Source organism: Haliotis rubra, unplaced genomic scaffold (assembly GCF_003918875.1).
Source record: "Haliotis rubra isolate DU_JTF1 unplaced genomic scaffold, ASM391887v1 Scf207, whole genome shotgun sequence".
Classification (NCBI taxonomy): Eukaryota; Metazoa; Mollusca; class Gastropoda; order Lepetellida; family Haliotidae; genus Haliotis; species Haliotis rubra.
In genome coordinates, this window is record NW_025766081.1 from 1,336,804 (window position 1) to 1,363,937 (window position 27,134).

At 39.4% G+C, this 27,134-nt stretch overlaps 1 long non-coding RNA gene across 1 annotated transcript; it reads left to right on the forward strand.

Moving 5' to 3' along the window:
* Positions 1 to 403: 403 nt before the first annotated feature.
* On the forward strand, positions 404 to 27,018 carry LOC124276193. Its single transcript, XR_006898445.1, has 3 exons — positions 404 to 415; positions 6,125 to 6,130; positions 26,774 to 27,018. It is a non-coding gene; the product is annotated as an uncharacterized LOC124276193 (long non-coding RNA).
* The last annotated feature ends 116 nt before the right edge of the window (positions 27,019 to 27,134 follow it).

Here is a 27,134-nt window from a genome sequence, read left to right on the forward strand (position 1 = left end):
AATATCATTATTTTCTAAATATAAATTCAGTCGATTACTTAATAAAGAAGTTAAAAGTATGCCAAAGCAGCTAAATAGAATAATTGGGCGGTAATTTTCTGGATTTCGTGGATTTCTTTTCCTTTTATATATTGGTTTAATAATACCTGTTAACCAGCTTTTAGGGAATATGCCACGATCAAATACAATATTAAAAAAATTAACACGGACCGTGGCTCATATACTTCAAATACTGTTTTTTACGCTTCTATTTACAGGCCCCCCGTCATACAGGTGGAATATTGTTGTGGTGTTAAACACCAAACACAGAATAACTTTTTACCTTAAGTTTGTTAAAAAAAACCCAGCTATTTATTGATTCTAACAGAAGCGTTTTCTTTCATTTCTTCCGAAATGCCCTGGTCACCATGTTTTTGTTTCTCTGTTTCTTCCTATGGAAAGGAAAAAAGACGAAAAAAAACCCAACAAGAACACACACACACGTACGCACGCACGCACGCACGCACGCACGCGCACGCACGCACGCACGCACGCACACACACAGAGAACCAAAATAGTTACCGTACCGATCAAAGCCTAGCCGAGCACGGTTAATCCAGTTGAATCATTCACGGAATCGCTTTCAAATAAACCGCGAATTTTCATTTCACAACTTTAATCGTTCTGATTCTTATGTCGTTTCTTTTACTAAATGTATAGTGGACCAAGAACGCAAACCGAGACATGCAACAGATGACCGTGCCCTAGCGTGCCCAAGACGTGTACACAGAGGTACCGATGTAGAGAATGGCGGTACTGGAATAATGATTGTATCAAGTAAGTTCCAATTACAACACTTGACATAATCGTTACTATGCTGAAAAAGATACTGCTTCCTTTTTTGGCCAAGTCATTGCCAAAATGTGTCAAATATACGAGCGCCTACATGATCAGTCTTTGTAAAGGTCTTCACCAAAATCAGCTTAGTTGTATATTACCTATTTCACCATAAAGAACATTATCCGATACAACAAATTCGGATTAAACGAATAATGTTATTAACGAATCTTGTAACCCCAAAGTCATTTTCACTTTAAAAAAGAGATTTGATGACATAAAGTACTTTTTGAGGACTATAGTCCTGACTGGTTGCGCTTAAAGGAAACAAATGCCCTTTCTCACCTGCATTTGAGACTTGGAATATTAAGAAGCGCATTTTCGTTCCAAGGTACGTGAAGTGTCCTCCACCCAAGCACATCAAAGACGTTAAACGCCCATATGAGTAGAACAGATCGAAGAAGATGTATTCTGCAAATCCATCCAGTGTACTGTGTTAGGTTTTGGATACATTTGTAAAAAGGTTCATACAATTATGAATAATTGTTTTTGGAAACTTATTCGTCGTACAGTATACTTTGTTAATGTGTGTTACCTTATGTTCATTGTGGATCCCTTTTTTTAGTAGCGTCCTGACTCGCTTTTGTATATAACATCGTTGATTGTATCTTTTGAGGAATAAATATATTTGAATTTCTGTTGTAATTACAATTAAATTACCCAATGATACACCATGATCTATTCTTATTCACACACGTTCTATCTTAGCCTTAATGATGTCGGTTTAATGTTGGACAAAACTGGTTCAATTGGGTTTAAATCAGGACAAAGGGCTGGCCACTGCATAATGTTGACACCATTCTGTAGTAGGAAGTCCCGTGTAGCTCTGGCAGTATGGGCCTGGGCGTTATCGTGCTGGAAAATGTTGTTCCGGTGAAGTGCGAAATGTGGTATGACGTGGGGTCTGAGAGCTTGGTCGATTTAGCGCACGGCTGTGATGCCGCTATTCTCCCTGGACCAAGGTTCTCCAACATCACAGGACCCACTCTCTGGTTCAGGCCTATTCCACCCCATACCATGATGCTTACACCTGCCTATGAGCCTCTTTCCATAACACATTTGTCTGAGTAACGCTGGCCAGGTCGTCGCCATATTCTTGTTCTGTCATCTGCAGTTGATACTGCAGCCTGTAGATGGTCAGAACGTTGACCTGGAAGCGATTGGCAACGGCTTGTGCAGTGTGACCAGCTTCAAGTCTTCCTAGCGCCTGGTTCCTCTCAGCTGTCGTGAATCTCGGCATCCTGCTGACGTTGTAATGTGAATGTTTCAACCAGATTTGGGGGTGCATCTTATAGGGCCGGTCCTTGTGAACAGCACGTGCAGCATGAGTTGCATGAAAAACATGGAGAACACCATACCATCTCCGAGGACAGGTTGCGTTTTTGAGACCATTTCCTTGGTTCAATTCTGAGTTTGGGAAGGAATGTCTTTGCTCAGGTAAAGTTGGAGATGTTGTCAAAAATATACAATCAAAACAGTAAATGGGTTTACAGTTATCCATTTCTGCGAATAAAAATTCCAAACAGACGTTTCTTTTGCTGCTTAGTATATTTACGAAACAAAAACACTAGGCATATACACACTTTTGCTGACTTCTATTTCGATGCCAGCAAAATTCAGATGTACGATTACAGAAGTGAATCTGTAGTTTATTGTAAACGCTTGTCTCAAGGTGATTTTAACAGCGAGAGATACAGTTCCGCGTTAAAATCTGACCTGAAAATATGCGAACAATTTCTTGCGAAGCGGCCATACAGGGTCTCACATCAACTCCACAGGTACTTGCCAGTGTGGCGGAAAGAAATCAGTAACCCAAATGTCACTATTGAGTGTCCCTGTCCTAGAACAGAATCCCTCATGAATGACCTGCTCCTGGAACTAATTCCCCATGTGGGCAGTCGAACAGCGGGCTTTAGCTTTATTAGCAAAGGCTTTTACACACAGGTATCATAACCGACCTTCCTTGGTGAAACACGAGCAGTGGAATCCAACAGTACGATATACAAATCATCATTGACTACCACCAACACACCTCAAAAGCTGAATCATTCGCACAGGCAAAGCCGACAGTTTTGTAGTTTTCCCACTGAACGTTGAAGTGAATCGCATTTGTGGATTCACAGTACATTCCTTTTCAGAACATCCAGTATTTTTGTAATGAAACAGGACAATCTGTCAAACATTAACTGGTACAGACATTTCAAAACAAATCCAAAGACCACATCTATAGGGTTACTTTCGCTCTGCTGATCCAGTTCATCTGGAGTGAATAGAAAGCCTGGTGGATGTTGACAAAATACACGATTTTGCAATCTCGCGAGACACAGGCGGATTCAGAAAGTGGGAGTGGGGTGGGTGGGGGTTGTTAGGGAGTGCAGGGGTTCCCCACCTTCCACGCCCCACCCTTCCAATCACACACCTTTCGTCCTAAAAGATTATTAAATTAATAAATGACCAAAGAAACTCTCCTGAAAACGGGTGAAAATGAACTGTGCAACCCTCCTCCTCCCCCCCCCCCCCCGACACACACACATCACACACACACACACACGCTCCTCATTCTGAAAAAGCTGTATCCGCCCTCGCTGACTAGTCGGTGCACCATTGTTACTAAACGTCCACAGAGCCTTTCAGTAAACACTACGGCAAGGGACGTAACTGGTGTAGGCTGTACAACGTTCATCTACTCATGTCGACAGCTTTCAGCGCAATACTCCATCAATGCGGTAGTTTCCATGACGCGAGAATTCATGCTCATGATTGGATAGCAAGCAACCAACCAGAGCGTTAGCAGTGGATAGACGCCTCGGGTGTTTGGGTAAATATCATTGTGGTTGAGGTTTTATGAATTTGTGACGATATATGTATGTGTAAATCCTTTATGTATCATATGTATAAATCAATCCTTTGTTTGAATAATGTTTTGGGCTTTAAAATGAATACACGATCCCAGTTTTGAAATACATCCTTGGTAATATCAGGACATGTGAATGTGAACTTACTTGCTAAAGCAGGTTTAATACATTAACCATACATGAAGCATGTCCTTAACACTCCTATATACTTCTAAGAGATGTTTGCAAAATGATGAGCAGATTCTACTGTACCACCAGCATACGTCACAAACACATGCTAGGGTAAATTTGTTCATCTGATAACCACGTGAATATATCGTACAATCAAATTGGGAAATGCAGAGGACATCTGCAGCAGACACAAAATCATCTATATCCTGTAAATGTGAACTGAACTCATTGTTACTTAATTCATTTGTTAAACGGTTCGTTCTCTTGTAACATACTAGTATGTGAAATGGAGCGAAATATTTCATTAGTGAATTTCTATAACTGATACTTTTAGTGTTTGAAACATATTACAAATAAGGATTTTATCAAATACTTTTTCACAAGTCAGCCAATTAACACAGACCAATGAGTTCTCATTATAAAGATAACTGAACACGATTTAATATATTTTTGCCCAAATGCACAATCATGGAATTCTATTGAAACTGAGAATGCAGAGAATAATCGTCACACGAAAACTCAATGGCCCCAAGGTTGATTTTATCTTGAATATGACTGTTAGGAAGGTAAACACATCGATAACAAGGTGATTCATTTTTGTTGCTTCAGTATCTATCATTATCACCAGTATTGCCAATAACCCAAACCACCAAAGAATAAAAAAAAATACATGACTGTTTATCATATTTAGTTATTCGATACCAGTCCTTGCTCCTCATACTTTCGTAGTATCTCCTCATACTTTCGAAGCATAAGAATCCAGGTAGTCTGACAAAAAAAGTGCACAACTGATGAAAACCACATTGTCAGCTGAAAGAAGGTACCATAGAATGTGCCTTTTACGTAGACACTCTAAGTTCCCCAGAAATCATAGCTTTGTCACGAATGGGACATTGTCTGACGCCATTTCATCATCCTGCATTAAGCTTTAATAAACAGTATCATTAATTATAAGCTGTTAAACCTCTAGATGTTTTAAGGGGCGTTGGGGTAGCCTAGTGGTTAAAGCGTTGGCTCGTCACGCCGAAGACCCGGGTTCGAATCCCCACATGGGTACAATGTGTGAAGCCCATTTCTGGTGTCCCCCCGCCGTGATGTTGCTGGAATATTGCTAAAAGCGGCGTTAAACCAAACTCAGTCAGGCAGTCTAGATGTTTTAAAGGTATACTAGAGACCGACAGAGTATAATGTTAATTTTATCAAGTTATTCTGCAATTGGTCAACTTATCTAAAACAGTGAAACGAATATCTCTGGACTTATTAACCAAACTCAATTTGCTTGAAATAAACTAGCTGAAATATATACTGGTATATACACATCCTTGCTTCAAGGTGTGTTAATGTCAATAGCAAACAAAACCTTAACATTCACTATCTTGAATAATTTATCAATATTTGTACTGTGAAATTCTCGGAGCCCGGGGTCAACCGAAGTGTGTAGTGACTGCTCTACACCATTGTAGTGTAGTGCGTACAAAGCTCACAGTAATGGGACTCGCTTCATCGGGCAAGCAAACAAGCGGAGAGAAACCCCGCGAGACATAGAGCTTACGGAGTCCTCACAAACGCCCACTAGTGATGTCAAGAGCTACGGCTAATTGGAGATCATTGTCAGCAACCAACCAATCAGAAGACGGCCTATACCGGATGGTCCGTTTAATGGATCTGATTGGCTAAGATGTCTTAAGTTGTTTTCTTACAATGCTATCGTGATGAAGATAACAAAAACAGATGGAAATAAGGACCGGTGACCAACTTCCCTTTTCAAGAGTATATAATTTGGGAGATATTTCTGACACTCAACACTTCCTAGGAGCACTGCCTTCCGAACACAGCTCTACAGTCTGGGATTGGCCGTGGATGTAAGTATGGCAGGAAGAAAACTGTCTTGGGTCCTTGTTGGATCCCTGATTTTATTTGCTCTCTCTCTTGTCAATTCTGAGAGCGTGGCCGCAGGTGTAGACGGGAGGCAGGACAAAGAAGGGGTTGCTAACCTTCCACAAAATGACGTAAAAATTGATGAAGACGTACCATCTGATGGTTCCAACAATGCTGCAAACTTTGTAGACGATTCAGAAGAAGTCGTTAATGATGATGTCGAGGAAGTAGAGATAAAGGAAATTCCTGGAGACTCGAGCTCGGAAGAATCTGACGGAGAGACCCTTGACGGAAGGAAAAGGCGAGCAGCAGTCAATACTATAAATGTCAGCCCAGAGGCCAAGTCAGTTGTTGGAAAGACATTCAACTTTAAGAATCTGACAAAACTGACAAACAACGTTCAACTAACTTTTGCTGGTAAATCCGTGAATTTGGCAGCATTCAAGATTAACAGCGTTGACTCGGTAAGTTTACTTTTGAACAAATTATGATAGAAACTTTGATTGATGCTGTTATACATTATTGCAGCACTCATACAGACTTAACGAACAAATTTCTGACAACACTCTAGCAACTCCATGCTTTGGTCAGTTTAGATATTTCTCTGTAAGATTCTCTGAGCTTCAAATGAATAATTTAAATTACTCCAAAAAATAGTAATATTTTTTGCCTGGTCATGAGGTCATGACGTCGAATTATTCAGGTACGAATTTGCGTTTCTGTACAGAAATATATGCCTGATTGTAATGGTTCTTTTGTGTCTTCTTCAGAAAAAGCTTGACACGTTTCTTAGGGGTGAGCGATTGTCCGACAGGTTGTACGTTGTGTCGAAACTTGCTGGAATTGAACAGAAACTAGCTGCAAGGCAAAAGAAGAGACTGGTAAGGAATACATCAAATCTCAGTGGAACCTCGTTAATTCGGACGTCACTGTTATAGCGAAATATTCTTATAAGGGAATTCCTAATAGGAAGCTGAGCGCAGGTTAACGAGGCTTCACTTCATTAGAACAATCCACACTGTGAGTTATATATAAGCCTGCAATTTTCATGAACTGTGAAATAGAAGCAACAATCTCTTTCCACTTTTATAAAAACATATGTCGAAAAGCAGTCGATAATGGGATTCTGACTATGTTTTAATATTGTGTTTATGAACGACAATCCAACAGTGATGATGCCAGGTGTATGCCAGCAAATAGGTTAGCATATCCTGGTGTATCTGAGTCATAATAGATACATGCTACTGAGCTTGCAATGCAAATCTGGCTCTTTAGTCCACCAGCAGAAACCTCGACCCAGTTTAAGTCAATGCAATGCAGGAGTCTTCAGACAGAATCAGTTTAGCGTAAAAGGCTAAACAGCTTAGATATGAGTGGTCACTGAAAAGCAGCGTTACCAGGTTGTCATCAGGGTACGAATATCCTGCCCAACCACACGCACCAATGATTTAATAAATTGCATGAAAAGTAAAGTTTATATCCTGACCCTCCACATCAGTACTCATACCATGCGACGGTGTCATGTAAACATTTATTATGATACTGTATAGATTTTAATATATTGCCTATCCGAAAATTGCTTTCTCTTCATATTAGATGGTATCACCTTATCTTGAGAATGTTCCACTTAAATGAGAATTTTCATATGGTAAAATAACTCTATCGAAAATTGGATTTCAGACAACGCTTGCGATTGAAGATCTTGATAACCTTGATGATGACATTGTCCTTGACCCCGAAGATGTTGATGACCTTGAAAAGGAAATCGAAGAGTTCCCTTCGCTACTTGATCTCAATGGGCCGACGCCAGTCGTGAAAACCTTGTCTAGTGCAACAATCAAAGACAGGGTTAAACGGAAGGTTAAGGCAAAATCATCATCAAAATGGCTGACAACTGTGCGATACAAAATAACATCAGATTTTGACTCAGGTAAGTAAGGGAGTATGGTTATTAAACGTGGGAAATCGACAGCCTTTCCAATTTCGAACAAAACTCCGTCGATGAAATGAAAGCATGCAATTTGTATCCAAAGTCAAAATAAAATGAAAACAGAAAAATGAAAGAAAAGCCAATCTTAAGCTTCTGATCATGTTTTAAGCAAGTATTCATATCATCACTCTGAAAAGGTTTTATACTATTCGCGAAAAGAAAAAAGTATATCTTGTCCCACGCACAGACACAGACAAGCACGTCAATTGGAAAAAAACATACGACACTAGTGAAAACATTTTTGTCACTTTACTAAAACTACAAATGTCTCTGACATGTTCACCTTTAGATCCCCACTCAGGTCCCAATTGCAACAGTCCTAACCGCCAACTCCCGAGCAAGCGTCGAAAGAAGCTCCCCAAAATGTTTGCAGAAAGAGCATGCTCAATTGTCCTTAAACGTTATGAAATGTTATACCGAATATAGAAATGCTTGAATATCGTTCCACATCAAGGTATAGGCACATATGCATGCTAAACGGGGTTGTTTTCCCAAGGCAGGACAACTACATAGCGACCGGGAGAAGTAAGCATAACTTCAAAACTTAAGGCAGTACACAGAAGCACCAACGTAGCTACGGTGGAATAATTGTTATTGTTAATTGCCCTTGCTTAGTGTCACATAATGCTTCCTTCAGTTATTCTGATTAAATTCTTTTTAATTTACACACATTGGATTTATTTACAGATGCGACCGGTAAACAGGCAATAACTGATGCGATACAACATTGGGAAGATGAAACATGTCTGGATTTTCGCAAAGTTGGAGTTTACATCGGTCCCCATTTGAAGTTCAAAAGACTGTCAGGGTAGGTGCAATCAGATTCATGGGTTTTAAATGCAGGTGTTAGCAGATTCAAGGATTTTTAACATGTTGGTTCACGCAGATTCAGGTGTGTTTTGTAGAAAGATGCAATTGGTATTTTGCAGTGTTGATGCAGGCAGGATGTTTAGTGTACACTGATGATACAAAACTTATATCGTTGATTGATAGATGTCACATTTAATACGGTATTCCAACTGTTATATCTCATGTTCAGGTGTTGGTCCAAAGTTGGGAAGAAACTTCTCGGTCAAACCATCTCAATCGGAAGCGGTTGTGGGACGGTGAGTGTTAACATTATAAGATTGATGATTCGAAAATCAGTCGCAGATCGATAACAAATGTACAGACAAACATGAGACAATTATTCCCAGTTATCAAGATATGCAACAACACGTGCTCTGCAAGTTCCTGTAATTATATAAATGCATATATATTGTCTCGTCTGTCCATTTTCATTTCTCAAAAAAAAACCCGACATATTCCCCAAACATTCATTTATTGCTATATATTAATCGATCAGATATTCCATAATCGATTTTGTTTTGATAATCGATCAGTCATAGATGAAAACAGATTACAAGCAAAAACTATTGACATGTATATTCTCGACAAAGGAGGAGGGCACTTCTTCAAACCTCAAATGTTTCAAATGAAAGAGCTGAAACACCCGAACCCAACTGTCTTGGTGCCATGATTAACCATTGTCTACATGTTGGTTCCAGAAAGGGATAGTGGCACACGAGATAGGGCATGCTTTGGGCTTTTGGCATGAACAGTCCCGACCTGACCGTAACGCGTACGTCAACATCCATTCTGCTAACATCAAGTCAGGCAAGAGTCACAACTTTATACGGAGAAGCTGGAAGGAAGCTCTTGCCCTCGGCGTCCCGTACGACTACTCATCTGTAATGCATTATCGCACAAACGTGAGTGGTCACTAATATAACCTATTCGTAGATAAATTATTGAGACAAGAAACAGAACCACTTACCATTACAGCTCGTCAGAGCATGACATATTCCTATAATCTTATATCCATTATAGATGTTCCAACGGTATGGTGTGTATGTACCTCATTAAGTGACGCCTTCATCAGTATTTAGATATGGGAGTGGGGTGGAGGGTAAGGATTGTTTTAGTAAAAAGCGTCACTGGTCCCATCCCCACCCCTACACTCACACACTTCCGCTATTTAATGGCTGATCATGAGCTACATTCTACATGTGTATTTATGGTAAAATGTAAAGCTACCTAAGTTCCTAGTGTGTTCGCTTATTTGTTCCATTTTCATCCTGTCGTCAGTCGCCTATTTAATCCCTTTTATAGAGTTTCTCAAAAAACGGACAAAAAACAATCACCTCCAAAGAACCGGACATGGACAGGACATTGGGTTCAAGATATGGTCTCTCCTTCTTTGATGTGAAACTTGCCAATTACAGATACTGCAACCGTAAGTCATCAAGCTCTTATATTGTGTTATTTGTGTCCAAAAATAAAGCCCAGAACATTCTATCAGTGAGAAAGTCGTCACTTGTTCCTTACGTACCCGTGAAGATCCGGGTTAAAATTGGTCTTCAGCAAGCAACTGCAAAAGGCGGGGAAAGGATGACCGGGCTCATTGACTTGGTTGATGATACTATCGTATCCCAGTTGGGCAGTTTGATGCCCTTGGTGTCTGGTCTGACTCGATTATTTACAGACCTCCTTATTACGAACATATTTATTTCTATGATATATTGTACTGTAAAAAACATCATAAATCTTACACACTTTCATTTTCATCTTGCAGATAAATGCAGTGGTGGTCTGACGTGGTCTTCGTGCAGAAATGACGGGTACAGAGATCCCAAGAACTGTAACAAATGCAAGTGCCCGGATGGATGGTCTGGAACCCTCTGCACTGTCGTAAAACCAGGTGTCAACGGTGAGCAGATAGCTTAGACCGTGATCATGCTGTACACAGCGTCGTTGTTGAATACATGTACCAACAAGCGTCAACAGGTCTGAGTACCCGTCAGAGACAGAATTAGTAATCACCAACCCATGCTCGTCGTAAGAGGATAACGGGATCAGATGGTCATCGTATCCCAATTGCGTGGATCGATGCTCTTGATTTTGATCACTGGATTGTCTGGTCCAGTCTGGATTATTTACAGACCGCCGCCATATAATATGGAATATTGCTGAGTGCGGCGTTACCCAACAAACAAAAACAAACTTCACACAACAAACCAAACCAAGCATAACTTTACAATGACAAATCTATTGACCCATGACATGGTTTCTCCACAGGAATATGTAGTTTGACAAGAAAAAAATAATGTAGATACGTGTATAAAATAATGTAACTTTAGTTTTTCAAAAATGTAGATCTTGGTATTTGTATCAAACAAAGCGAATATATTGATATTTTGCTGTTGTTGTTTTTCACATTATTAACTACACATTAATTCACATGCACGAAACAAACTAATTATATATTAACATTCTGATACCAAGTGCTCTGGTAGCATCAACAGCCCAGTAGACAAGTAGCAATGTGATGGAACGCTTGGGTTTTCTAATACATTTAATCACTCAATTGATGTGTTTTTTACATGTATTTTTATTCAAAGTGTTTATGTCAAATACAATCTCTACAACTTTAAAATTTCTCAACAGCAAACTGTGGGTCCAAGTACCTGACTGCTACAACAAGTTGGACCACGTTCTCATCACCCAATTACGATACTTCCGGGTACCCTGCTAACTCTGAATGTACCTGGCGAATTAAGGTAATTAGCGTATAGCGTATACATAATGGCATTTAAATTCCGAAGTACATATGTTTGTCTCATGTGTTCGTGAAGACAAACCAAAATTTGTAATTCAACTGGACAGTATTATTTTAATTTTTTATTTTAAATCTATTTCTGGGATTACTTAATGTAAACATCGAATGTTTGAATTACTCTTTCAGGCTCCTGGGAGTAACAAGAGGGTGGTGATGCAGTTCACGGGCACATTCTCATTCGACTGTTCCACCACCTGTAGGAACTACATTGAAGTGAGGAATCAGGATCTGGCACGAACAGGACCAAGGTCAGTTGATGTCCATGTGTTGGTCGTAACCAACAGCTATATCCCCGTGGCCCGCATACATGCATACCGGTATATACATGTATCTTCTGATCAAATGTTTGGATCAACCCAACCGGGGTGCCGATGGGAATCAAGTGGTTATAAATCTCAGTCCCAGAGGCCGGTGTAATAATATCTCAGTTAAATATGAAATATTTTAAAAGACATTGAATCAATTTAAACTTAAAAGGCCCACATAAAGGATATCAGTTACAGGCAGAAAGTCCTAAAGAGTTCTAAATGGCCATTAAATCAATATTAAGTATTTTCGCCACAATAATTTATTACATGTTCTTGAATATTTGAATAACCGTCTTCGAATGTTTCTGATATGTAACTGAATTAGGAAGAGAAACATTCGTTAGAACCCGATATGGTGCTGAAGACCGTCCATTGTCTCCAGAAGCAGAATCATCAAATACAAGCACTCTCTCTGAATCAAACGTACCCGTGAAGATCCGGGTTAGAATTGGTCTTCAGTAACCCATGCTTGTCGTCAGAGGCTCGCTGAATTGGTTCACATATGTCATCGTATCCAAATTGCGTAGATCGATGTTCATGCTGTTGGTCACTGAATTATCTGGTCTCGACTCGATTATTTACATACCGCCGCCCTATAGATGGACTATTGCTGAGTGCGGCGTAAAACTAAACTCACTCACTCACTCTAACTCAAACGATAGATTACTCGATATATTTAAAATATGTTTTTTGTTTCAGGTACTGTTGCAGTTCTAAACCAACCAAATATTTCCGTTCTCATGGCAACGAGATGCTGTTGTTGATGAGAATTAATTCAGGTGGTGGATCGAAAGGATTCAAACTGAGGTACAAGATAGGTAAGTTGATGTTAATGCGTTAACTGTACACGTACAGCAACGTCATTGTCCTAAACACTCTTGTGAACCATGTCGACAATGTATGGAATACTGCAAGGGACATTCTGCGTCTTAATCGCAAGATCAATATGTGAAAAACGAGAACCCAAGACCAACAGAAGACTACATTTAGTCAAATCAAGCATTCTCTCACTTTAACATACAAAATACACTTGACAAAGGAGTACACAGAATACGTGGTCTGGACTACCAGTTGTCCGACTTCCATTTTGATTAAAGCTTCGATGGTCCAGTCTGATAGATCGTTGAGTCTATGTGCTGGCGATTTGGTTCCTCGAATGTTGTTTCGAATCTTGGATGGGATTCAAATGACACAAAACTCTTATCTGTACTTCACTAATCCAAACTATTACATATGTTCCTTTCCATTTATTGAATATTTGGCTTGTTTCCTGGCGCTTCCTGACCGCGATAGTGCTTATTATATTATTCCATAAATATTCCATATTTGATAAACTGTCAACATTTCTCCCTTTTGCTGCCGAGGAAATGCTTTCTCATACCTACACAACCTCATAAGCATTAGGAAAAGTATCGTTGTAACACATTTGTTAATACAAAATGGCCTCGGTTTCTTTGTGATACCGCGTCAGCTGATTGTATCAGGGTACATGTTTTGCAACGTCGAGGTAAAGTTGATCTGTAACTTCCATACTTTGTTCCAGAGTCTTGTGGTGGGTGTAGTACCCCGACCAGTACCTTCGGTTCTGCCTGTCTGGACGCTCGACCGTATTCGTGCAGAGGTGTATATTACGTCAGATGTGGGTTCCTCTGGCTGAAGAAATGCCCAAGGTGAGTGTAAGGCAAACGTCATTGAAACCCTGTTAACCTTGGTTAAAACACTCTATTGTCGTTAAGTGAAGACATTGGGAATACTCGTAGATATCATTGTTGATCAATAAAGCCACTATTGTCGTTAAGTGAAGACATTGGGAATACGTGTAGATATCATTGTTGATAAATAAAGACACCATTGTCGTTAAGTGAAGACATTGGGGATACTTGTTGATATCATTGTTGATAAATAGAGACACCATTGTCGTTAGGTGGAGACATTGGGGATACTTGTTGATATCATTGTTGATAAATAGACACGCCATTGTCGTTAAGTGGAGACATTGGGAATACGTGTAGATGTCATTGTTGATAAATAGGGACACCATTGTCGTTAGGTGGAGACATTGGGAATACGTGTAGATATCATTGTTGATAAATGAAGACACCATTGGTTTACGAGGCTTACACGGGATATTGTTTCTTGTTGTAAACGATCGGTGATCAGCGAGCTGGAGCCGAATAATAGTAAGCAGATCATGCATACGTGTGCATGTAGTACATATATTCTATATTGAAGGTAGATATTTTCGGAAGTTTCGGAAGTAATGTTTAGCTCTTAATATGCCAATTTATAAATAAAACCAGCTGAATGCGTGTACCAAACCCAGTACCATGTGTTATGTTTCGGTAGTTACATGCTTCTTCGTTCATCTGCAGGTATCGGTCAAATACTTGCTACAAACAAGTTAAGACTTGCTGCACCGGATTCAGGCTTATCGGCAACTATTGCTACAGTAAGTATATTACTGTGTACATTGCTATTGACGGTGATATGTATGGTTTTGGGGACCTCAAGTTTGCAATGTTTCAGAAAGTGTCTGCTTTCCAGTAGCACTTGAAATATTAGTGCACATCCAGACTACATTTTGCACGATGGTTGTGTTATAAGAACACATAGAAAATATGTGTTTTAGTACAATGGGCCTTTATTCGCGTATAATGTAGCCTACTTAAGATGTTATCAGCGAATATTCCTGTTACTTTCTAGTATTATTTGAGTGGGAGAACTACAGTTTCGACTGCTGCTTATGTAATCCCTCAGCACCATGTAAAGCTAAATGGGCAAAGGAGTAGCCTAGTGGTTAAAGCCTTTGCTCGTTGGCCAAAGACCCGAGTTTGATTCCCCACAAGGGTGGAATGTGTGAAGCCCATTTCTGGTGTCCCCCGAAATAACATTGGAATATTGCTAAAAGCGGACTAAAACCATACTCTCCCACTCGCTCACTGTAACGTTAAATCGTGCAAAGTAACATTAATAAATTTCATCTCTCAGAATTACTTTGCCAGGAAAATGGCATCAGTTGGTCAGTTGGTCAAAATATGCGGACATTGTACACACATGGCATTGATTGTAAGGTTAGTTTTTGAAGGTACGGTTCTTGATTTGTCGTTCCAGCTATCTAATTTTCAGAACTAAAGATTTAATGGAGCTATACGTTACCAGCATATATTCCTTCTCATGAATATATTTATATTTACAGAAGAGTGGACGAAGTGGTCATCTTGGTCCAGCTGCTCAAGTACATGCGGCGGGTGTGGAACCAGGACTAGAACTAGAACCTGCCTGAAACCCCCTGCAGGTACGTAATGCCTTTGTTGGGTGTGTCTTCTGTGGTTCTGGGGTCGAACTAGTCACCAATAACCTGTGACATGGTTGAATGCGTGTCGCCCCACACCACTTGTGCCATGGCTCATTGTTTCATTCACTGGAGTATCTGTTCAAGCCCCGATTATTTATAGGCCCCCGTCATACAGGTGGAATACTGCTGTGGTGTTACCATTGCCACAGGGGTGTGGGGTTGCCTAGTGGTTAAAACGTTCGCTCGTCACGCCGAAGACCAGGGTTCGATTCCCTAAATGGGTACAATGTGCGAAGTCCATTTCTGGTGTCCCCCGCCGTGATATTGCTGGAATATTGCTAAAAGCGGCGTAAAACCATACTCAATCACTCACTCCCATTGCCACAAGAAATTATCATTTTACTTATCGATAAGTTCTCATGTCTTTGTTTCCCTTTTTCTTCCTATGCAGAATAAAGTTTTCAGAGACTAATTGCAGAATATTTCAAAGAAGGATAAATAAATCTTCCTTTTGTTGCCAGAGATATTAAAGATGTGATAAGAACGGGGAAAAAAGAATTCATCGTGCCGTCAAAACTGAACACGGTTAATCCAATTCAGTCATTTCACGGAAACTCTTGCAAATGAACAGCGCCTCGGTTTTTGAGATGTTCATATATGGAGATTTATATGTCGCTTCTTTTGCTACACTTCCAGTGGAAAAACCAAGCAAACCGTAGTATGCAACAGACAGGTGTGCCCCAGTGTAACCAAGGCGTGTACGCAGAGATACAGGTGTGGAGGATGGTGGTTCAGGAAGAAGTATTGTATCAGGTAAGTTCGAATTGACATAATCGTAATTGAGCTGAAAAACATACTACTGCTCTGTTTCTTGTTAAACATTGTCAATTATTCTAGTACCTACATTCTCGGTCTTGGGGAAGGCCTTTATCAGCTAATATACATATTCCAGTGTACACGCTACGGACGTTACGAACACAATCCGATACAAGAATTCGGTTTTAACGAATAATGTCATTAACGAATCTTGTAATCCCCGGGTCATAGGCGATTTGAAATCAGAAACAAATATCTGATGATGCAATATATGCCGTAACTGGTTCAGTTATGTCTGAAACATAAGAGTGTTTCCATGTGAAAAATATGCTTAGTTTCATCTGCATTTGAGACTTTAATATATTAACAAGTGCATTATCATGTCCTAGGTACGTGAAGTGCTATACCTCCAAGAGATGTTGCAGCGGTCTCAAAGAAGTCAATGGCCAGTGCAAGTAGAAAAGGACCAGGAAGATCCATCCAGCCAGAAGATCTGCAAATCCACCCAGTCGATGTTGTTATGTTTTTGTTACCTTTTGACACAGTTCATGCAATTTTCTATAATTTATTTTTCAAAATGATTCTTTGTATGTATTTACAGTATATTTTGCTAATGTGTTTGGTCAAGATAATCTGATAACACTGTCGTGGTTCGTTTTTGTATATAGCATTGTTGTGTGTAACATTTGAGAAATAAATATGCGTGTGTTTTTGTACTTCCATTTAGTTCATTTACTCCTCCACCTTTCTCTCTTCTTATACACACAAGGTCTAGCTTAGCATCTTCGCAGTTGAGTAAATCGATATTTTGTAAATAATATAAAACGTAGGGAGTAGGCACAAATACGATTTCTCTAAATTCAGTGATCAGAATGTGGATGGGACACATCATGGCCTGGCTTAATTAACATAGGGACCCTTGAAGGTTAACTCGTTTAGAGCCTTGAAGATCCGGGTTAGAATTGATCTTCAGCAACCCATGCTTGTCGTAAGAGGCGACTAACGAGATCGGGTGGTCAGGCTCGCTGACTTGGTTGACACATGTCATCGTATCCCATTGTAGATGAATGCTCATAATGCTGATCGCTGGATTAGATGGTCCAGACTCGATTATATACAGCCTAGCGTCATATAGCTGGACTATTGCTGAGTGCGATTTCAAACAACAAACCAACCAACCATTAACACAGGTGAAATAATTTACCTTGAATGCCCTTAAATCTCAGAATTGATGTCCAGCATGGCGACGTTCCGATACACTTACACATACACATAGACAGGCACATAGGTATTTATTCTTTACTGTAAACTCTGGACAAGGCTGTACATGTATGACAACAGGGATCATTTCAACTTTCCTGTTATCAACCTTCACTTCATGTCGAGCAATATTCCGACAGTTTTGGTTTTTACATTACACAACTTTTGTGGTACAATCGAGATTGCTCTCTTTACCAAAATGTCTAAAAGCGTCGTACGACGCTTGTTCAGATGTTATTCGATCAAGGTTCCAACATTTAAGGCCTGCGTAAATATTTCAAATGTTTTGGAGAAAGCATGTTATTGGAACATCTAAATTTGATGCAATTCCTGAATTTGATTGGTTCCATAAGTTCCCAGGTTCCAAAATGTTCAGGTGAGCACGCCTGCACATGTTTAATAACGGGTGGGACAGGATACGCTCACCTTTTCCCGAACTTTTGTATCGTCACTATTTGATAACGATTCATAAACACATGTTCATTATATACTTGGAATTATACAATCGACTCTATTAATTAGCAGAGATTTCTTATGGATGTGGAAAAGAGTTTGTCGCTTTTCCTATCTCTCCGGGAGGGAATACAACTGGATGACAAATATAATGTTCATAGTTAATAGGACGGTAGTGCGATGCACTTTCTTTCACAGTGATATGATATTGTTATAATTGATATTGTCACTCACTCACTCAGTATAACAATAGTTCCAGTTATTGGTTTTATTGATGACATGATCGACGAAATATGTTCTTCTCGGGTAGGGATATGCCCTTGTTCAGTTGAACATTGAGTTCAACTTTCTTGTGATCAAGGTCTCTCGTATGGCAAAATAAACGGAATAAACGGAAACGTCTGTTACGTGGAGACCTTGTATGGCAAGGAGGAGTGCATATGTACATAAGGGTGCGCGCGTGCGCACATATTTACAGGTGCACACACATGAGCGCTCATGTATGCAGACACAATACGTACACAGACACACAGACACACATTCGGGATAGAATCGTGATCAGAACGTGCTGTGTCGCTGTCATACAGCTGGGACGTTGCTGAATGTGGCGTTTAACAACAAACAAAACAACAAGAAATCAAAAATTATATCCCGAACAAGCATGTATTTGTACATAGTAATTGTGAATAAGATACCTTGGCTAAACATATTCATACATGAGTGTGGCTCATCAAATATGTCATTCTAGACTATGTATAAAACAATGAACATCTTTCATCCATAACTTGTTGTCACTTGAGGAATTGATTGTCTGCCACATTGCAAAGATCTAGTTACCGTTGCTATGTGATGATAAAGTTATTACTACAGGTCCGAAATATGACCGGTAGCCTTGTGAACAATTCTTCATAAATGACGGTCAAGATCATAGACGGGTTCTAACTTTTTGACAGTTGTTGTTCAACAGGGTCATGGACAGTCACAGGGAGGTTCTCATACAACTCTCTGGGTGGTGTTTTGATAGATTCGAAGTTCTTCATAGCTCGTATCGCCATTGGGTTCCCTCGTCGAGTCATCATAGAGGGTATGTTGTTGAGCACTTGCAGCATAAAACACGAGCGTAAGTATTTGTACACGAGACAGTGGTTATGTCGGTAACGGGGCCACCAGTTTATTCTACAGTATAATAAAGAACAATAACATGATATGGAGTGACTATAGCTCACTTATACTACATGATAAAACGACTTGATATGGAGTGACTATAGCTCACTTATACTACATGATAAAACGACTTGATATGGAGTGACTATAGCTCACTTATACTACATGATAAAACGACTTGATGGATAGCTGACTATAGCTCACTTATAGCTACTTAGTATGATAAAACGACATGATATGGAGTGACTATAGCTCACTTATACTATAGCTCATATGGAGTCTACCACATGATAAAACGACATGATATGGAGTGACTATAGCTCACTTATACAGTATGATAAAACGACATGATATGGAGTGACTATAGCTCACTTATACAGTATGATAAAACGACATGATATGGAGTGACTATAGCTCACTTATACTACATGATAAAACGACATGATATGGAGTGACTATAGCTCACTTATACAGTATGATAAAACGACATGATATGGAGTGGCTATAGCTCACTTATACAGTAAAACGACATGATATGATGAAAGCGACGACATGATATGGAGTGACTATAGCTCACTTATACAGTATGATAAAACGACATGATATGGAGTGACTATAGCTCACTTATACAGTATGATAAAACGACATGATAAATGGTAGGTGACTATAGCTCACTTATACAGTATGATAAAACGACATGATATGGAGTGACTATAGCTCACTTATACAGTATGATAAAACGACATGATATGGAGTGACTATAGCTCACTTATACTACATGATAAAACGACATGATATGGAGTGACTATAGCTCACTTATACAGTATGATAAATCGACATGATATGGAGTGACTATAGCTCGCATATACCATATGATAAAACACATGATATGGAGTGACTATAGCTCACTTATACTACATGATAAAACGACAATATATGGATGACTATAGCTCACTTATACAGTATGATAAAACGACATGATATGGAGTGACTGTATAGCTCACTTAAACTATTATGATGAAACGACATGATATGGAGTGACTATATAGCGCACTTATACTATATGATAAAACGACAATATATGGATGACTATAGCTCACTTATACTACATGATAAAACGACAAGATATTGAGTGACTACAGCTCACTTATACAGTATGATAAAACGACATGATATGGAGTGACTATAGCTCACTTATACCACATGATAAAACGACATATGGAGTAATGATATCATGTAAAGATTTCTAGAATGTTTATTCCTCATGCAGGATATTAACCATTCCAAAACACACTCGCTTGATAACCTGTATATAAATGTAAATGAACGAAAGTGTATCAAATGTAATTTTGATATTGAAGATGAGTTTCACTTTGTTTTGATTTGCTCTTTATATGAAAAGTCAGACAAAAATATATTAAGCCATATTACTGGAAAAATCCATCTGTCTTTAAATATATCCTGCTATTTGGATTAAAGAATGTTAAAAAGTTGTGTAATCTTGGTAAATATTGTAAATATATGTAAATATTGTTTACTGCATGTAATATAAGACATTTGTATCCAAACTAATTATGTCCATTCTCCAAATGCATGTACATGTTACAACCAAAATTGTCAAACCCGTCCACCTGTATCCGGGTATTGATTTACGCTTTATGTTAAAAACACCGATAAGTTGTAAAACTTAAGTTCCTCAGAAACGCCCACTTGTAATGTCAAGAGCTACAGCTAAGTAAATCATTGTTAGCAATCAGAAGACAGCCTATACCCGGATGGTCCGTTTGATGTATCTGATTGGCTAAGACGTCTTAACTTGTTTTCTGAGAATGCTATCATGACTAAGATAACAATACAGATAGAAATAGGGTCGGGTGGCCAACTTCCCTTTCCAAGATTATAAAATCTGGGAGATATCCCTGACACTCAACACTTCATGGGAGCTCTGCCTTTCGAACACATTTTTACAGTCTGAGATTGACCGTGGATGTAAGCATGAAAGGGAGAAGACTGTCTTGGATCCTGGTTGGATCCCTGATTATATTTGCTCTCTCTCTTGTCAGTTCTGAGAGCGTGACTGTAGGTGGCGACGGGAGGCAGGATAATGATTTTGAAGAAAATGGAAATACAGGTAACGAAGAAGGAGTTGCTGAAGTTCGACAAAATGATGTAAAAGTTGGTAAAGTTGGTGATGGTTCCAACAATGCTTCAGACACTGTAGACAATGAAGAGGAGACAGAGGATGTCGTTAATGATAATGTCGAGGAAGCAGAGACAATGGACGTTCCTGGAGACTCAAGCCCAGAAGAAACTGACGGAAGGAACAGAGGAGCGACAGTCAATACTATAAATGTCAGTCCGGAGGTTAAATCAATTGTTGGAAATGCTTCAACTTTAAGAATCTGACAAAACTGACAAACAACGTTCAGCTAACTTTTGCTGGCAAATCCGTGAATTTGGCTGCATTCAAGATCAACAACGTTGACTCGGTAAGTTTACTTTTGAACAAATTATGATAGAAACTTTGATTAAATGCTGTTATACATTATTGTATCACTCATACAGACCCAACGAACAAATTCCCGACAACACCCAAGCAACTCTGTTCTTTGCTTAGTTTAGATGTCTCCGGTAAGACTCTCTTGGCTCCAAATGTGTAATTTAAATTACACCAATAAATAATGATATTTCTTGCATGGTCATGACGTCGTGTTGTATACGGGGTAAATAGTCCCAAAGTCGGCCGTTTCGTTTTTCTTTTATGATGTACCTGGTCTATTGTTTAAACACCTGTGAGAGCTCTTTAAATTTAAGAGCTATTCACGTTAACCCATAGACTCCTGACGCTATTTCCATACAGAGTAGGACAGACGCGGCGATTATAGCAGACAATAAACCAACACCGGCTGCACCAAGCCCCATGCGAGCTGCGAAAAGTGCAGTATCAACTCCGTCGATAACATTCACAGCTCTATAGCAATGACCCCCTCAAGGCTTCTAAAGGTGGTTGTTCCTGGTCATGTTCAAATCACACAACGTTGTTGTCGTTCATGTTTCTTACTCTATCGTATTTTTAACCCCTTTAAAGGTTTAACATCTTCTATTGGTGCAGTTCTAAAAAAAAAATTCAATATAAAGTGTAGAGATTTGTTCCACCACAAACAACGGATTGATGAAATTATCATAGTTGGGACTAACTTTAAATAGTAATTTTGTATGGCCCAGAAAGGAGGTTAACATATTGAATTCGTCTTCTTATTTTCTGGAGTTAATGACCCGATATATATTCCATTATTTTTTATTTCAATTAAAAATCAATCACCATCGAAAACAATATATCAACTGTTAATATTTATTAATCGGTCGAGACCGCCTCCGTGGTGTATAGGTTAGAGCGTCTGCCCGGGGAGCGGAAGGGCGCGGGTTCGATCCCCGACCGCGTCATACCAAAAGACGTTAAAATATGGTACTTGTTGGTCCCTGCCTGGCACTCAGCATTAATGGGTACAACAAGGACTGGTCGGCTCGGAGTCAGTATAATGTGTCTGAGTGGGGTATTCATGCTTCACTGTGGCATGGTATCTCAGTGGCCTAGCACTATAAAACCAGCTTCAGTCTGGGCTAGTACAAGCAGCCGTACAAACACATACACACGCATGCACGTTGTCATATGAGCGAAATATTCTCCAGCGCAACGTTAAACCCAATTGCACCTCACCTCACCTATTAACCGGTCGATAGGTTCGAGTATTATCCATCTGTCATCATCAGTGCGTACGAGATTGTAACGATTGTATTTTTATGGGGTTTCCGATTTTTACATCGTTTAAATCTCCTAGTATACCTTCTTTTTGCTTGTATACATTGTTTTGTAATTGCAAGGCGATTTATCAAAACCTTGTGTGTCACAGAGATCGGAGAGCGCAATGGGTGATCTTTTTAAATTTATCTTCCCTTCACTAATCCGCTAGGTGCGCTGATCCGGATGGTCCAAACTTAAACTGACAGCGCACGTTGTATGCGCGATGCGAGCTGCACGTGTTACTATTACATGTATAGATTGTTAACCAGTGTTGCCTTCACCTTCACCCGCAACGCTCACGCTGGTGCATGGACAGCATGTCTTATCCCTTGAACGATGTTATGTCCTGAAATACTTGTTCCGCGATTCCATGATACATCAGTGATAACTATGATTGCTTATATTGCAATAATGAAACACCAGATGGCCGTTCGAAGCGAGACGGTTGAATCAGCTGATCGTTCAAACAGTTCACGTTTTGTCGTTTAGTTGACGTTTAGCAATCGGCAATGAAAGTCTAAAACAAATTGTGCTAGATGTATGAATATCATACTTTTATATCTGGAGTGTATTTCTTTGCATACGTACTCAAATCTCTTTTGTATCATGGCCGATTAGTCTTTATGCATGCAATTCATTACGACTGTAGCTGATGCGGTACACGAAACGCATGCAACGTGTGAATTTCGTCAGCCCGAATAAATTGGGATTTTTGACAACTCCACAAACATTTAGCAAGTAACTACCATGGAGAAGTGAAAAACAATGCTCAAGATATTGTAAATATACTGTCGCGAACGAATAATGTCGATCATTATCTACATATCATAATACAATGGTCAAATACGATTTAAAAATAGAATCGACATAGCTGTAATCTATCTTTTTGTAATCTGTAGGGCTACAGAGTGCATGATGTACAAAATGATTTGTATATATGAAAAGTGGATACCTATTGCAAATTTCACACATATAACTGCATTTACATTGACAGCAGATTTGTACAATATGATCCACGGAAGATGATCACAATGCTTGACATAGCAGCACTGCAAGTCTGGCAGTAGAACAGTGTTCAGAGATGTACATTTTTCATTGAAAACCAATGAAGAGTGAACTTTTATGATAAATAGAATCTCATTTTCGTGTCTACTGATATCAGTTATATGAAGACTCGTTGATAAAAATAAAAATATCATCGTCAAGCCTCGGCTATTTATAGCATTATCAACCCTAACTCTCTCTCTCTCTCTCTCTCTCTCTCTCTCTCTCTCTCTCTCTCTCTCTCTCTATCTCTCTCTCTCTCTCTCAATTTTGAATAGAAGAAAATTAATATATTTTCTGACACAGAAGCTATACTAGTTAAGCACAAATTCAAGGCTACTTTCCAACTTCAGTGTTTCATCATTTAAATGCCCAACTATATATTCATACTAATGATAAATTTCAATCTCTATAACAAATGACACTGTTAAGTGTTGTAAACATAAAATGGATTTTTATGTTTCCTTGCTATAAACTGATTTTGCAAATTCTCACAGTCACACAAATAAATCAATTAAGTCAATCTTTCTTCCTCTCTACATAAATTGATATCTGCTTTGTACAGTGTTGTAATTGTATCTGATATTTTTGCTTGATGGAACATGTGTACTTCAATATTACATTACACATGAATGACCTTTAAGCAGCCATAGTGCATTAGTATTAAGTATCATACACATCCTCTGGGACAGTCAGTATGATCTGCTGCTTGTTGAGACAAGTCTCTGTAATTTACTACTTATTTTAGGAGCTTTAAATGGTTACAATATTTTGTAAGAAATAGATAAATAGACTGACACATATTAATAAATCACAGCACTGACTGATGGAGAAATTTTATAAGGGATAGCATATTGGAAATAAGTCTGAAGGACCCTTAAGCGAGACTGGTGATCCCATCGTCCAATAAATATCGCTTGTCGTTAAAGGGTGACAGACTGAGTTTGTTGAGCTGAATGTTGTATAGCTCATGTCCATAACTCCCAATTTGGGACACTTGAGACATATGAATATGTCTCTCAAACAGACACTGATTATAGTGATTGTGACGTGTTTGGTTGTTAATAACATTTTTCTTGATTCCCTTTGCCATCTTCTTTTGAACAAGTTGGTCTTTTGTCGTTATAGATCAGTGAATACATTTTCGATTTCAAGCCCACAAATTCTTGAATGGGTAGACCATACGTCTCGTCTTTCATTTTGCCAAAGACCTTCTTGTTGGCTGTGCTGTAGAGAGGATGGCCACTTTGGTAGACAGAAGTGTCGACTAAGTGCTGGTCTCTTAACATGTCTGCATAAATGTTATCGGTTCAAATAGCGTAACAGAGAGAAGCAGTGTGCGTGAACAGAAGCTGACTTTGGGGGGCCAAAATTTGGTTCTATGTAACTATAGTGAAACTCATACATGAGAATTTTGGAAATGTCTAATACAGCAAAACCACACATATAGCCGTTGCTTCAACATGTGAATGGCCACCAAGTCCTCGTTGAAAGTTTGGGCTTGTTTCTGGCTTTGGTCCAGCTTCACATCTATTCGTTTTCTCAAGTTCTCCATGGTTTTGCCAGAGTTATTCATCAATTTGTAAAAACCCTTTTCGTAGTCATTCTTAGCCCGCTTTCGTTTCTCTGTGTTGAAGTGGATGTAGTCTTTGAGCCATGGTTCCTGCATGAACGTGAGAACTCGGTGGACTTTGGTCAGTCTCATGCCCAAAGAAAGGTAAAACTTCAGGTTCCTGTAGTGAACAACACATTTTGTCTTTGATAGAAGATTAGGGGTAAGTGTTTCTGTCGAGGTTCCTTTCAAGTTCACATCATCAAATAATTGGGAAGCATAGGAAGAGAGCATATCCTCTGTCACTTTGATTTCTTCTGGAGCCAAGGGGTACTCGTTGTGAAGATCGTGGAGCTCTGCTGGATAGTCAAAGTCCACTTCCAGAATGTATCCCTCTGCTGCATTGTCAGGTACTCAGATGACGTCAAAGTCATTTAGTTGATCTTGCGACAACCAGGTAAAGCCAGACATAGGAAGAGATTGTGACATAGCCCATCCATACAAGTTATTCGCATCCAAATACATGATGTGGTTGTTGGGTTGTTCTGGGTCGTAGTCAGGAAGATCAGGATGATTGGCTTTGGCATGTCTGTGCGTGATCATCGAGATACCTCCCCTCTAACCTTGCTCTATAAATAGATGCATGTCAATATCCGTGAGAAGCTCCAATTGCACGTCAGTCATTTTGAGAGCAGCCTGACAAGCTAAACCAGGACTGGTATAAAAATGGACTGGGTCCAACTCGTAGGCTCCTAAACATATATTCCTTAAGTTTTCAAAAGCATCTTCCAGGGTTAATACATCGGTGAGGACATGCAAATCGTTATATTGGCCACGGTCTCGAATTTGAAACGAGTCCCAGATAATTTTAGCCTGGTCATAGTCTTCTATGGAGATATGGTCACCTGACAGATAGCTGTAGAACGCGTCTACTGGAGGAAGAGATGTATCCATGAATATCTCCATGGAATCAAACTATTCATAGGGGTACACCTGCAAGGGTGGTCTGTCCAGTCCGAAATGGGTTTCCATGTGAATGAATTTTGATGGTCCTTCTTTAGCGAAGTTGCCGACTAGCATTTCGAGGGAGGAGGGCATAAACTGACAGCTGTCGATAAAGTCCATGCAGCCTAAAAAGAAAAGGAAATGTATTTTACCATGTTGTTGGGGATACAACTAATTCGTTTATCCTGGACCTTGCCCATGGCCTGCATGATCAGATGACTGTCATAGCAGCTCAAGTTGTGAAAACCCACTGGAATTCTTCCCGACAGATATGGCAATGTATTGCCTTTTTAAACCTTTGCCAACCTTGTCCAGTCATTGCCATAGGTTCAACGATCTTTTCTCGATATCATCCTGCTCTCGCACCATAGCCTCGATAAACTTGTCTACAGCATCGGGTCCTTGATAGACTATAGGTTGTTTGCAATGATCTGGTGTTAAGCCAACGACTTTGTAGGCGAATCCACACAGGATGTGCTTCGTGAGCTTTTCAGTATAAGAGGACGGTGGATCCTTAGAACAGCCCGAAACAGGAACTTGTAGGGATTCAAAGTCGGCGTAGATGATGTACGGCACCTTAATTTGTTTTCTGATATCTTGATAATACAGCCTTTTGTCCTCTTCTTTGGGAGTTCAATCTTCTGAGGTCCTTGAGTCTGACAATAGGGTATATGATCCTCCAAAAGTCTTTCTTAGTGAATCCATGAAGACAATAAGGGCAGTAGAATGTGTTCCCATTATGTTTTGTCCGTTGTCCTAGTAGTCGATGCATGTCTTTGATTCAACAGTAATGTTGTTTCTTACCATCCGACAACAACAAAAGATCCACATGCCTCTCATGTTGTTGTTTTGTGATGTGAATAGGATATACTTCTCCCTTTTCATACCCAAACACGTTGATTGAGATTTGGTTTAATTATTCAAATTTAGGGACATCAGCTAGTTTGACCAGAAAGGTTATTCCAGCAAAATCCAAGTCATTCCATTGACTTTTATAGCTGACAACA